This window comes from Phyllobates terribilis, unplaced genomic scaffold (genome assembly GCF_046119375.1).
Source record: "Phyllobates terribilis strain yellow unplaced genomic scaffold, ASM4611937v1 Scaffold_81__1_contigs__length_6697587, whole genome shotgun sequence".
NCBI classification, from domain to species: Eukaryota; Metazoa; Chordata; class Amphibia; order Anura; family Dendrobatidae; genus Phyllobates; species Phyllobates terribilis.
In genome coordinates, this window is record NW_027362841.1 from 2,093,667 (window position 1) to 2,107,814 (window position 14,148).

General features: G+C 44.0%; 1 non-coding gene across 1 annotated transcript; it reads right to left on the reverse strand.

Moving 5' to 3' along the window:
- Window positions 1–12,847: 12,847 nt before the first annotated feature.
- Window positions 12,848–12,919, reverse strand: TRNAA-UGC (transfer RNA alanine (anticodon UGC)). Its single transcript has one exon. It is a non-coding gene; the product is annotated as a tRNA-Ala (tRNA).
- Between the last annotated feature and the right edge of the window lie 1,229 nt (window positions 12,920–14,148).

The window sequence follows — 14,148 nt, forward strand, 5'->3', positions numbered from 1 at the left end:
TAATTCAGAGCTGCACTCACTATTCTGCTGGTGCAGTCACTGTCTACATTCATTACATTACTGATCCTGACTTACATCCTGCATTATACTCCAGAGCTGCACTCACTATTCTGCTGGTGCAGTCACTGTGCACATATATTACATTACTGATTCTCTAGACATCCTCAGTTACATCCTTTATTATACTCCAGAGCTGCACACACTATTCTGCTGGTGGAGTCACTGTGTACATTCATTACATTACTGATCCTGAGTTACATCCTGTATTATAATCCAGAGCTGCACACACTATTCTGCTGGTGGAGTCACTGTGTACATTCATTACATTACTGATCCTGAGTTACATCCTGTATTACACTCCAGAGCTGCACTCACTATTCTGCTGCTGCAGTCACTGTGTACATACATTACATTACTGATCCTGAGTTACATCCTGTATTATAATCCAGAGCTGCACTCACTATTCTGCTGGTGTAGTCACTGTGTACATACATTACATTACTGATCCTGTACTGATCCTGAGTTACATCCTGTATTATACTCCAGAGCTGAACTCACTATTGTGCTGGTGCAGTCACTGTGTACATACATTACATTACTGATCCTGTACTGATCATGAGTTACATCCTGTATTATACTCCAGAGCTGCACTCACTTTTCTGCTGGTGCTGTCACTGTGTACATATATTACATTACTGATCCTGTACTGATCCTTAGTTACATCCTGTATTATACTCCAGAGCTGAACTCACTATTGTGCTGGTGCAGTCACTGTGTACATACATTACATTACTGATCCTCTACTCATCCTCAGTTAATTCCTTTATTATACTCCAGAGCTGCACTCACTATTCTGCTGGTGGAGTCACTGTGTACATACATTACATTACTAATCCTGAGTTCCATCCTGTATTATACTCCAGAGCTGCACTCACTATTCTGCTAGTGCAGTCACTGTGTACATACATTACATTACTGATCCTGAGTTCCATCCTGTATTATACTCCAGAGCTGCACTCACTATTCTGCTGGTGCAGTCACTGTGCACATACATTACATTACTGATCCGGTTCTGATCCTGAGTTACATCCTGTATTATACTCCAGAGCTGCACTCACTATTCTGCTGGTGCAGCCACTGTGTACATATATTACATTACTGATCCTGTACTGATCCTGAGTTACATCCTGTATTATACTCCAGAGCTGCACTCACTATTCTGCTAGTGCAGTCACTGTGTACATACATTACATTACTGATCCTGAGTTCCATCCTGTATTATACTCCAGAACTGCACTCACTATTCTGCTAGTGCAGTCGCTGTGTACATACATTACATTACTGATCCTGAGTTCCATCCTGTATTATACTCCAGAGCTGCACTCACTATTCTGCTGGTGCAGTCACTGTGCACATACATTACATTACTGATCCGGTTCTGATCCTGAGCTACATCCTGTATTATACTCCAGAGATGCACTCACTATTCTGCTGGTGTAGTCACTGTGTACATACATTACATTACTGATCCTCTACTGATCCTGAGTTACATCCTGTATTATACTCCAGAGCTGCACTCACTATTCTGCTGGTGCACCACTGTGTACATATATTACATTACTGATCCTGTACTGATCCTGAGTTACATCCCTTATTATACCCCAGAGCTGCACTCACTATTCTGCTAGTGCAGTCACTGTGTACATACATTACATTACTGATCCTGAGTTCCATCCTGTATTATACTCCAGAGCTGCACTCACTATTCTGCTGGTACAGTCACTGTGTACATACATTACATTACTGATCCTGTACTGATCCTTAGTTACATCCTATATTATACTCCAGAGCTGCACTCACTATTCTGCTGGTGCAGTCACTGTGTGCATACATTACATTACTGATCCTGAGTTACATCCTGTATTATAATCCTGAGCTGTACTCACTATTCTGCTGGTGCAGTCACTGTGTACATATATTACATTACTAATCTTGTACTTATCCTGACTTGCATCCTGTATTATACTCCAGAGCTGCACTCACTATTCTGCTTGTGCAGTCACTGTGCACATACATTACATTACTGATCCTCTACTGATCCTCAGTTACATCCTGTATTATACTCCAGAGCTGCACTCACTATTCTGCTGGTGGAGTCACTGTGTACATACATTACATTACTGATCCTGCACTGATCCTGAGTTATATACTGTATTATACTCCAGAGCTGCTCTCACTATTCTGCTGGTGCAGTCACTGTGTACATACATTACATTACTGATCCTGAGTTACATCCTGTATTATACTCCAGAGCTGTACTCACTATTCTGCTGGTGCAGTCACTGTGTACATACATTACATTACTCATCCTGAGTTACATCTTGTATTATAATCCAGAGCTGCACTCACTATTCTGCTGGTGCAGTCACTGTGCACATATATTACATTACTGATTCTCTACTCATCCTCAGTTACATCCTTTATTATACTCCAGAGCTGCACACACTATTCTGCTGGTGGAGTCACTGTCTACATTCATTACATTACTGATCCTGAGTTACATCCTGTATTATAATTCAGAGCTGCACTCACTATTCTGCTGGTGCAGTCACTGTCTACATTCATTACATTACTGATCCTGACTTACATCCTGCATTATACTCCAGAGCTGCACTCACTATTCTGCTGGTGCAGTCACTGTGCACATATATTACATTACTGATTCTCTAGTCATCCTCAGTTACATCCTTTATTATACTCCAGAGCTGCACACACTATTCTGCTGGTGGAGTCACTGTGTACATTCATTACATTACTGATCCTGAGTTACATCCTGTATTATAATCCAGAGCTGCACACACTATTCTGCTGGTGGAGTCAGGGGCGGAACTACCGCCTGTGCAGCCGGTTCATTGAACGGGGGCCCCCGAGGGAGATGGGGCCCCTCCAGCCTCCAGCAGGGCCGCCATCAGGGCATGACTGCCCTGACTCCAGCATGGGGCCCGGCCGGTCGGGGCCCCTTCGGGACCCCCCTCTTGTGCGTCTCTTCATGGAGCCCCCCCGCAGGACCTCCCGCCGTCACATGACCGGAGATGTCCCTGCGCTCCACATGGTTCCCCGGCACCATGCTGAGCGCAGGGACATCTCCGGTCATGTGACGGCGCCGGCACAATACTTACCCCTCCCCGTGCCTCCTCAGCGTCTTCCGCGTCCTCTGACTGTGACGTCTCAGGTCAGAGGGCGCGGTGATGTCTTTACACCGCGCGCGCTCTCTCCTGACCTGTCACAGTGCAGAGCGGGAAGACGCGGGCGACGCTGGAGTCCGGAGCAGCGCCAGCAGCAGGTAAGAAGTGAGGTGAGTATTGGATTTTTTTTATTTTTTTCATGTATGGGGCATGGGGCATTATATGGTGGGGGGAAAGTGGGTGTGACATCCTGCATGGAGCATTATATGGTGGGGGGGTGTGTGACATCCTGCATGGGGCATTATCTGGTGGGGGGATGTGTGACATCCTGCATGGGGCATTATGAGGGGGGAACAGCCAATATTACATGGGGCCAATATTCTGTATGAAGTGTTATATGGGGGTCAGTATTCTGTATGGAGCATTATATGGGGGACAGTATCCTGTATGGAGCGTTATATGGGGACCAGTATCCTGTAGGGAGCATTATATGGGGACCAGTATCCTGTATGGAGCATTATATGGGGACCAGTATACTGTATGGAGCATTATAAGGGGGTCAGTATCCTGTATGGAGCGTTATATGGGGGCCAGTATCCTGTATGGAGCATTATAAGGGGGTCAGTATCCTGTATGGAGCATTATATGGTGCCCATAATACTGTATGGAGGACTATACTGTCCGGTCTGCACTGTGCGCTGTGAGGATTTGCCGGTTTCTGGGCTATTGTAGAATTCACAATAGATATCGCTCGTGTAATGGGGCATTGTAAGGGGGGAACAGCCTGCATGGAGCGTTATATGGGGGCCAGTATTCTGTATGCAGTGTTATGTGGGGCTCACTACAGTCTGTGTCCGCCCCTGGCAAAATCAGCAGCGTATCAAATACTTATTTTCCCCACTGTACTAATAGCACACAGCACTCACATAATATACCAGCAGGTGGGATTAGGTTTGGGGGGCTCCTGTCCAGCGGCCACAGAATAACTGTTGCGGCCGCTGGTCCTGAAAACTGATTTCCTCCTCTCTAGTCTCTAGCGATGTATGTAGGTGTATTGTGCTGATTACACTGCCCCCTAGTGTCCAACAATCACTCTGCATAACATTTTCAAAAGCAAATATCTGATATTTAGTTCTGTGTTACACCCAGACAGACGAGCCGCTGTATACTCACACGTATCAGATTCCTGAATATTTGGAAGCTTTACTAGTTTTTTTATCACAAAACATGGAGATGTCGGGGATTGAACCCAGGGCCTCATACAGGGAAAGCATGCGCTCTACCACTGAGCTACATCCCCTGTATGGACACCCATGGATTTGTTCTCATCTCCAAGAGTCACTAATCTATGACTATCTACTAATAGATTTTCTCTATTATTTTTTCTCTTTTATAATCATGCAGCATAAATAACATCATATTCTCATAGTCTGGACTATTAGGGACAAGACAAAACTATTTTTCTTTAATTTTTTCATTATTTGTTTATATTTAAAATATGGGGAAAAAAGGAGGCGATTTTATTTTTTATGCCTTTTATTGAACAAATTTTAAAAAAATCCAATTCTCATTTTCCCGTATTTTAAAGAGATTGTTCCCTACTGGATGGCGCTTTTCTATTGTCCCAATGAATTAAGAAGAAAGCATAGAGCACTTACCTCCCAGATACGCACCGTGACAAGCACTGCACCCCATGATGATCTCCTGATATTGCTTATGTCTGATGATTGGTTGCAGGCCATCAGCAGCGGTAGAAAGGCGGCATCACCTGCAGGAGAGATTACACTCTTGTGTCAGTGTGAGCGGGCTGTCGTGGAGAGCAGTCACATTAGTGACTGCTGATGTGACTCTTCTCCAAGTCATCCGGATTGTCGTGGGACAGTATGGATTATATTCACGGCAGACAGGTGAGTATTATGGTGGTTTACTACTTTTTGTCGTTTACAGGTGACAAGGGCATCAGGGATTAGGTGTTAAGGTGAGCATTATGGTGTTTTTTTATTTTTTTCTCTTTTACAGGGGACAAAGGCTTTGGTGAATTAGGTGTAAAGGTGAATATAATACTTTTTTATTTTTATTTTAATAAAGGAGTGTTTGTCTTTATTTCAAATAAAGGACTTTATTCTGGGTGTGTTTTTTTACAATCTGATTATTGGGTTAGTAATAGGGAGTCTTATAGATGCCTCTCCATTACTAACTTGTGGGCTTGATGTTAGCGGCCATAAAACAGCTGACGTCAACCCCACAATCATTAACCCACTTGTCATCGCATCAAGACAAGTGGGAAGAGCAGAGGCTAAGCATCAGATTTGGCACATTTTATTGATGTACCATTTCTGGGGCGGATGAGAGCTGATGTTTTTAGTCTAGGAGGGGGCCAATAACCATGGCCACTTCCTAAGCTATTAATATCATCTCGCAGCTGTCTGTTTAGCCTTTGATGGTTAGTGAATATAGGGGGACCCCACATCAATTTTTGTTTGGGGTCTCCCCTATAATAAGCAGTAAAGGCTAAGCAAACAGCTGTGAGCTGATATTAATAGCCTGGGAATCTTTATGGCTATTGGCCTGTTCCCAAATAATATCAGCCACCAGCCGTTGATTTTCCCTTTGCTGATTATAAAAATTACGAGGGACCCCACTTCTCTTTTTTTATTAACAAGCACAGTAAAATACACACCTAAAGTAACCTTAGTTCGCTGCCACTAGGTGTTCCAGCAGCTGGAAACTTCCAAAACCTAAAATGTCCCTCAAAGTTTCCCATGAGGTTTCTGGGCCTTGCAACTGCCGGGAGACCCGGTGGCTTTGAACTCTACAAGGTTACCGGAGTTCAAGCCACCGGGTCTGACGGCGGTAGCTCTAATGCGAGACTTTTGAATGCCGGAGTGCTGGACATGCGCCGGGAGCTGAATGCAGCTCATATCATTGTTGCCTGAGATCAGCGCGAGCAGGCGACAGTGATGGAAATTGTAGTCAGCAAGCCCAGTGTACATTATGTGTAAAATAAAGAATTAGATTAAAAAAACAGAGGGGGCTCTGGCCAAATTTTCATAACCAGCAGAGGGAAAGCCGTCTGCTGGGGGCTGATATTACTAGCCAGGGAAAGGGGCCATTAGCCCAAAATGTTCCCTGGTTATCAATAACAGCTATCAAAAGACTGACCGTCACTTTCAAAACAGAAAACTGGTCTGTACAGGTGCTTACTAAGAGTTGCCATCTATATAACTAACAAATAAAGTAGCACTCTGTAGCGCTATAGCATGAAAACATGAAATGTATGAAATTTGAATTGCATTACTGCTCTAGAAAATAGAAATGAATGAGAATTCTTAGCGCATAAATTAGCCAATTCATGTGTACCCGATAGCCATGGTAAGGCGACTCTCGTTGCCAGGAACCTACCTAGTGTGAATCCAATCTTATACTAAAGTCTACATGTATATGGGAGGGTAGGATCCTGCTATAATTAAAACCTCCTGAGGCTTAGGGGTGGAGTGATCATTCAGAAATCCTATGTATACAAATATCAAAAGACTGACCGTCACTTTCAAAACAGAAAACCGGTGTGTACAGGTGCTTACTAAGAGTAGCCATCTCCATATATAACCAACAAATAAAGTAGCACTCTGTAGCGCTATAGTATGCAAACATACTATTGTTATAGTTACAGTGGTGGCCAAAAGTATTGGCACCCCTGCAATTCTGTCAGATAATACTCAGTTTCTTCCTGAAAATGATTGCAATCACAAATTCTTTGGTCTTATTATCTTCATTTAATTTGCTTGCAAGGAAAAAACACAAAAGAGAATGAAGCAAAAATCAAATCATTGATCATTTCACACAAAACTCCAAAAATGGGCCGGACAAAAGTATTGGCACCCTCAGCCTAATACTTGGTTGCACAACCTTTAGCCAAAATAACTGCGAACAACCGCTTCCGGTAACCATCAAGGAGTTTCTTACAATGCTCTGCTGGAATTGTAGACCATTCTTCTTTGGCAAACTGCTCCAGGTCCCTGATATTTGAAGGGTGCCTTCTCCAAACTGCCATTTTGAGATCTCTCCACAGGTGTTCTATGGGATTCAGGTCTGGACTCATTGCTGGCCACCTTAGAAGTCTCCAGTGCTTTCTCTCAAACCATTTTATAGCGCTTTTGGAAGTGTGTTTTGGGTCATTGTCCTGCTGGAAGACCCATGACCTCTGAGGGAGACCCAGCTTTCTCACACTGGGCCCTACATTATGCTGCAAAATTTGTTGGTAGTCTTCAGACTTCATTATGCCATGCACACGGTCAAGCAGTCCAGTGCCAAAGGCAGCAAAGCAACCCCAAAACATCAGGGAACCTCCACCATGTTTGACTGTAGGGACCGTGTTCTTTTCTTTGAATGCCTCTTTTTTTTCCTGTACACTCTATGTTGATGCTTTTTCCCAAAAAGCTCGACTTTTGTCTCATCTGACCAGAGAACATTCTTCCAAAACGTTTTAGGCTTTCTCAGGTAAGTTTTGGCAAACTCCAGCCTGGCTTTTTTATGTCTCGGGGTAAGAAGTGGGGTCTTCCTGGGTATCCTACCATACAGTCCCTTTTCATTCAGACGCCGACGGATAGTACGGGTTGACACTGTTGTACCCTTGGACTGCAGGGAAGCTTGAACTTGTTTGGATGTTAGTAGAGGTTCTTTATCCACCATCCGCACAATCTTGCGTTGAAATCTCTCGTCAATTTTTCTTTTCCGTCCACATCTAGGGAGGTTAGCCACAGTGCCATGGGCTTTACACTTCTTGATGACACTGCGCACGGAAGACACAGGAACATTCAGGTCTTTGGAGATGGACTTGTAGCCTTGAGATTGCTCATGCTTCCTCACAATTTGGTTTCTCAAGTCCTCAGACAGTTCTTTGGTCTTCTTTCTTTTCTCCATGCTCAATATGGTACACACAAGGACACAGGACAGAGGTTGAGTCAACTTTAATCCATGTTAACTGGCTGCAAGTGTGATTTAGTTATTGCCAACACCTGTTAGGTGCCACAGGTAAGTTACAGGTGCTGTTAATTACATGAATTAGAGAAGCATCACATGATTTTTCAAACAGTGCCAATACTTTTGTCCACCCCCTTTTCTAGGTTTGGTGTGGAATTATATCCAATTTAGCTTTAGGACAATTCTTTTTGTTTTTTTTCATTGAAGACAAATTAAATGAAGATAATAATACCAAAGAGTTTGTGATTGCAATCATTTTCAGGAAGAAACTGAGTATCATCCGACAGAATTGCAGGGGTGCCAATACTTTTGGCCACCACTGTACTATTGTTATACTTTAGGAGGGCTAAATCTGCACCTTGCTGGTGATCCACTGACCAGCCCACCCGAGGCGTCCACAGGGAATCTGCCAGGTAGGAAGATTACCAGTCCAGGTCCTGTTCTAATAGATAGTTTTGTGGATTTGGGGTAACTGAGTGATATGGACACATTATTATAGGGGCACGAGACACCCAGGTAAAATCCATGTATGTCATGTAGGACGGCCCTGGTGGTACAGAAAAGTAAAAAAAACTGATGACTTTTTTTTTTAGAGGCATTTGTATACTTTACCTTCTATTATTATTTATTCTATTTTCACTCATTTATATAACCTGATCATTTCCCTGACAGGTCGGTGAGTTGTTTATTGTTTAGCAATAATGTATCACCCACAACTATAAATGATAAAGAATAACATTCCATTATTATCATTTACAGCAGAAGATAATTTATACCATATATAACATGTATATAATATCTACCAAAGCGAAAAAACGACTATTTACAAACATGGAGAAAACTGATTTTTCTATCTTTTCCAACACAGATTTATATACATTTATATTCTATTAATCAGATGGGATATTTCTATTCCACATTCTCTGCCTCATTCACCAGTTGGCAGCAAACATGGCGGCCTGGCTGCTCTGATGTCACAATGCTCAGGATTAGGGGGTCACTCAGTTATGATGTCATAATGACATCATGGAATGTCCTGAGGGTATATAATCTCTGAGCACTGTGACCTCAGCGCCATTTCTTGAGTTGATGCTTTTGCTGAGACTTCACTTTGGTTGTGGAAGAGCGAACTAGTTTGTGTTACACATCTGGTGATTACTTCCATTTCTTCTTCTTGATCTTTGATCAGAGCACAATAACACCGGTGCCACCGGAGAGCTTAGTTCTCCAATATTCTATCAGCCAGCTCCAGGTACCTAAGTCATGAGCGCCCGGGAGCTGCGCCAGCTGATTGCTGACAATGAGGCATGGCTGCGCCGACCAGAAAATCAAGGTAAGGGAAATATTTGGGGGAGATCCACAATATTCCCACACTATAGGGCTTTCCTGGGAGGAGATATCCCTGGGGTATGAGGGGACACATTTCAGGACAGACAGTGCAGGTTAACTAAGGCCAAAATAAAGTCAATTCTTTCTAGGGTTCCCCTCGCCCTAAACACCACAGCAGTAGAAGGACCCATCACTATAGCCAAAAAGTGTTTACTAAAATTGGAAATAATTCAGATAAATTCTTATTTGTTTATAGGTCAGGCCATAATTGTCCATGGACGGAGGAGGTCTCCTCCAAGAGATCAGGAAAGACCTTCTACCAGTGATGGAAGAAGGTCTTCTCCAAGAGATCAGGAAAGACCTTCTACCAGTGATGGACGTCAGAGAGACAGCAATGCTGTCACTGAGAGGAGAGGGAGACGGGCCAGAGATCCTCCACGGCGTAGAGGACAGGAAGAGAGCAGGGATAGAAGCCGCTCTCCTCTAAGACCAGCCCCTGCAGAGCCCTCCGGAGAGAGCAGCAGGGATGGCGGCCGTCCCCTCCCACCCATTCAACTGGAGGAAGTGGGTGTGATGACACCACCACTGCCACAGGTGGAGCCACCTGCACAAAACCTACCTGTGCAGGAGAGACCTTCTACCAGTGATGGACGGTCTCCTCCAAGAGACGAGGAAAGACCTTCTACCAGTGATGGACGTCAGAGCGACAGCAATGCTGTGGAGCCACCTGCACAAAATCTACCTGTGCGGCAGAGGCGGCAGCATTGGGTTCGCAGGAGAGCACTGCTAATTGCAAATCTCCCAACAAGGGATGTAACCGCACAGGAGGAGGCCGAGTCATGTATCATCTGTATGACCGAATATGAGATCGGAGAGCAGGTCACGGTCCTTCCATGTGACCACACCTTCCATCAGGGATGTATTACTAGATGGCTCCGCTCCAACCCTCTGTGCCCCCTGTGCCGTAACCACTGCTTCCATTGAAGCACCATGTTCATGGTGCAGACAGTGGTGGAGAACATACTGACCCCCAGCCCAGGTAAGGGAGCAATGCATACATTAACACTACATTCATTACAAGACTGTAAAAAATATCACCTGTAACTTCCTGCTGTTCTGATCTCTCTTTAGTTTACCATCAGCTTTGGTCAACATCTTACCAAGCATGAAGGGCCATGAACACCCCAAAAACACCCGATGGTAAGTCACCTCTCATTCCCGCTGCCCCATGATATCTATATCACATGTGACATATAAGTAATTGTTCTTTTCTCCTTTTCATAGAAGGATGATCCAAGTCTGGAGAACATTGAGGAATTAGATCAGAATGACTTGTCCTTCATGTAAGTAGATATTAGAATTTGCTTTTTTATATTTTCCAGCTGATTATTAACTTTTTACTGGGAATCTATTGATGAGATGTAATAATTTGGTGTCTTCTCTTTACAGAAATCTGCAGAAGTTACAGATCATTTCCATAATGATCCACAGATCCCTCATCTGCTTCATAGAGACCCTGATTTCATCATGTGCAGAGATGCTGATAACAGCTGCAGCGCCAGACTATGATATCCTCATATATTCCATTATTTGTCCAAATGTTCCTAAAAATAAATAATATTTACCATCTCTATGTCTGGTTGTGACTTCACTATATAGAATGTTGTTACGTAACATTAGCAGCACATAATGATAAGTGAGGGAGGGATTTACCATTAGTTGGTATAGGGGTAGTGGCAACAGATAAAGGGGATGTCCAGCTCTTTTATATTGATGACTTACCCTTAGGATAGGCGACCAATATTAGATTAATGGGGACGCGACCCCCGGCACGCGTGATCAGCTGTTCTTGGTGCCGGTTGGATGTGATTATTTGCAGACTGGAACAGCACAGCGCCAACAACTGCATAGTGGCTACAGCGGGGTACTGCAGATCATATGAATAGGGTCAGGTGTGCAGTACCCGGAATCGGCCACTATATAGCTGGCAGAGCAGTACAGCATGGGCTCTGGCACCGCGTCCCACATTGCTTTAAACTGCTCGCGATACTCATCTCTCCACGTTCCTCCGCAGCTCCGGTGTCTTCCGACTCTGTGACATCTCAGGGAAGAGGGCGCGATCACTACAGCGCCCCCTCTGTGCTGGGCAGTCACAGTGCAGAGAGCCGGAACACGCTGTGGAGACAGGACCTGCGGCCAGCGGGGAACAAGGAGAGGGAAGTATTTGATTATTATTTTTTTTCTGTATGGAGCATTACATGGGGCCATACTGTATGGAGCATTATATGGGGCCATACTATATTGAGCATTATATGGGGCCATACTGTATGGAGCATTATATGGGGCCCATACTATATTGAGCATTATATGGGGCCATACTGTATGGAGCATTATATGGGGCCCATACTGTATGGAGCAATACATTGGATACGGAAAGTATTCAGACCCCTTTAAATGTTTCACTCTTTGTTTCATTGCAGCCATTTGGTAAACTCTAAAAAGTTCATTTTTTCCTCATTAAAGTACACTCTGCACCCCATCTTGACTGAAAAAAAAATGAAATGTAGAAATTTTTGCAAAATTATTAAAAAAGAAAAACTGAAATATCACATAACGCTATGCATATTTTATCAAACCCCTCCATGGAGCTGTAGCACTAAAGCACTAGGATAGCAGGTCGCAACTATGCAGTGTGTGGTCCTTAAATGAAGGTAAAATCATAATAGAAATATGGTATCACTTTTGGGATTCTGGGATCAACGAGCGATGAGTTATCCCAGAAGTTTTTAATAAAATGTGCAGGCTAGAGCCCAGTCCCTGTGACGTCATCCCAGGGGGGTCTCTCCCTTCAGCATAAAATAGTTGGCTGGGGGGTATAGATACTATAAGCAATGGGTCATATTCGATAACGTTCAAATCAAATCCACCTATATTGAATCGTCTCAGCGATCTTATAGTAAGTCTCTTCTTTAATCCTTATTATTTGGTGTAACTATTAATGTATTGAATTGTCTCCTTTTGTAAACATTTTTGTATAGTTTTCCTAAACACTGCCTCCCATTTGGATTAAATATAAAGTCTAATCGTTCTGTTTCTTTTGTCCTGTAATCGTTCGCTTCCCAGAAGCCATACACTACCAGAATGCAGGCGTTTGGCCAGGCAAGGCCTTGTACTATATTTCAAACTCGGCCGGTGGTGGCAGCGAGTAATATTAATAATTGGGCTATTGTGAAGGTGGCAGTGACTGTACAGAGGGCATTAACATATATTCCATATGTTGGAATCCCTGATGAAATCCTGACACAGTGACAGCATGGTGAGATATAGAGTGATCTCTGTGGAATACATGACAATGGAGATGTTGGGGATTAAACCCGCGGCCTCATACATGCAAAGCATGCGCTCTACCACTGAGCTACATCCCCTGCATGTGTGTTATGCTCATATGCAAAACCCTAAGGGTATGTTCACACTTATTTGAAAGCAGAAATTTCTGCAGCATTTCCACATCTCTTGGCAGGAAAAACGCAGCGGCAAAAACGTGCTTTTTTTCCTGCATTTTTCTAGCGTTTTTAGACAGCAATAAATGACATGGAGATAGATAATGGAGATAGATTGAGTAGATAGATAGACAGATATATTGACCAACAGACGTACAGAGAGACATTTAGACATAGGAACAGACATATAGACAAATAATTGCACAACCACCCAACATATAATAACTTTGCACCCTGTGGAGCTTATCAGGCAGCTTTTAATGATTAAATAAAAAAACAAACAAAAAAAAATGACGTGGTGTATCCCCCCATGTAACCAGCAAAGTTAATTAAAGCAGACAACTGAGAGCTGATATTATCAGGCTGGGAAGGTCCCTGGTGATTGTGCATAAACATACCAGCCCGCAGCACAGCCCTCCATGTGCTCGCCGAGGTAGTCTGACTGCCATTAGGTACCGAGATGAGATCCTCAGACCTCTTGTGAGACCATATGCTGGTGAGGTTGGCCCTGGGTTCCTCCTAATGCAGGACAATGCCAGACCTCATGTGGCTGGAGTGTGTCAGCAGTTCCTGCAAGATGAAGACATTGAAGCTATGGACTGGCCGCCCGTTCCCCAGACCTGAATCCGATTGAGCACATCTGGGACATCATGTCTCGCTCCATCCACCAACGTCACGTTGCACCACAGACTGTCCAGGAGTTGGCGGATGCTTTAGTCCAGGTCTGGGAGGAGATCCCACAGGAGACCATCCGCAACCTCATCAGGAGCATGCCCAGGCGTTGTAGGGAGGTCATACAGGCACATGGAGGCCACACACAATACTCAGCCTCATCAGGAGCATGCCCAGGCGTTGTAGGGAGGTCATACAGGCACGTGGAGGCCACACACAATACTCAGCCTCATCAGGAGCATGCCCAGGCGTTGTAGGGAGGTCATACAGGCACGTGGAGGTCACACACAATACTCAGCCTCATCAGGAGCATGCCCAGGCGTTGTAGGGAGGTCATACAGGCACGTGGAGGTCACACACAATACTGAGCCTCATTTTGACTTGTTTTAAGGACATTACATCAGAGTTGGATCAGCCTGTAGTGTGTTATTCCACTTTAATTTTGGGGGTGACTCCAAATCCAGGCCTCCATTGGTTAATAA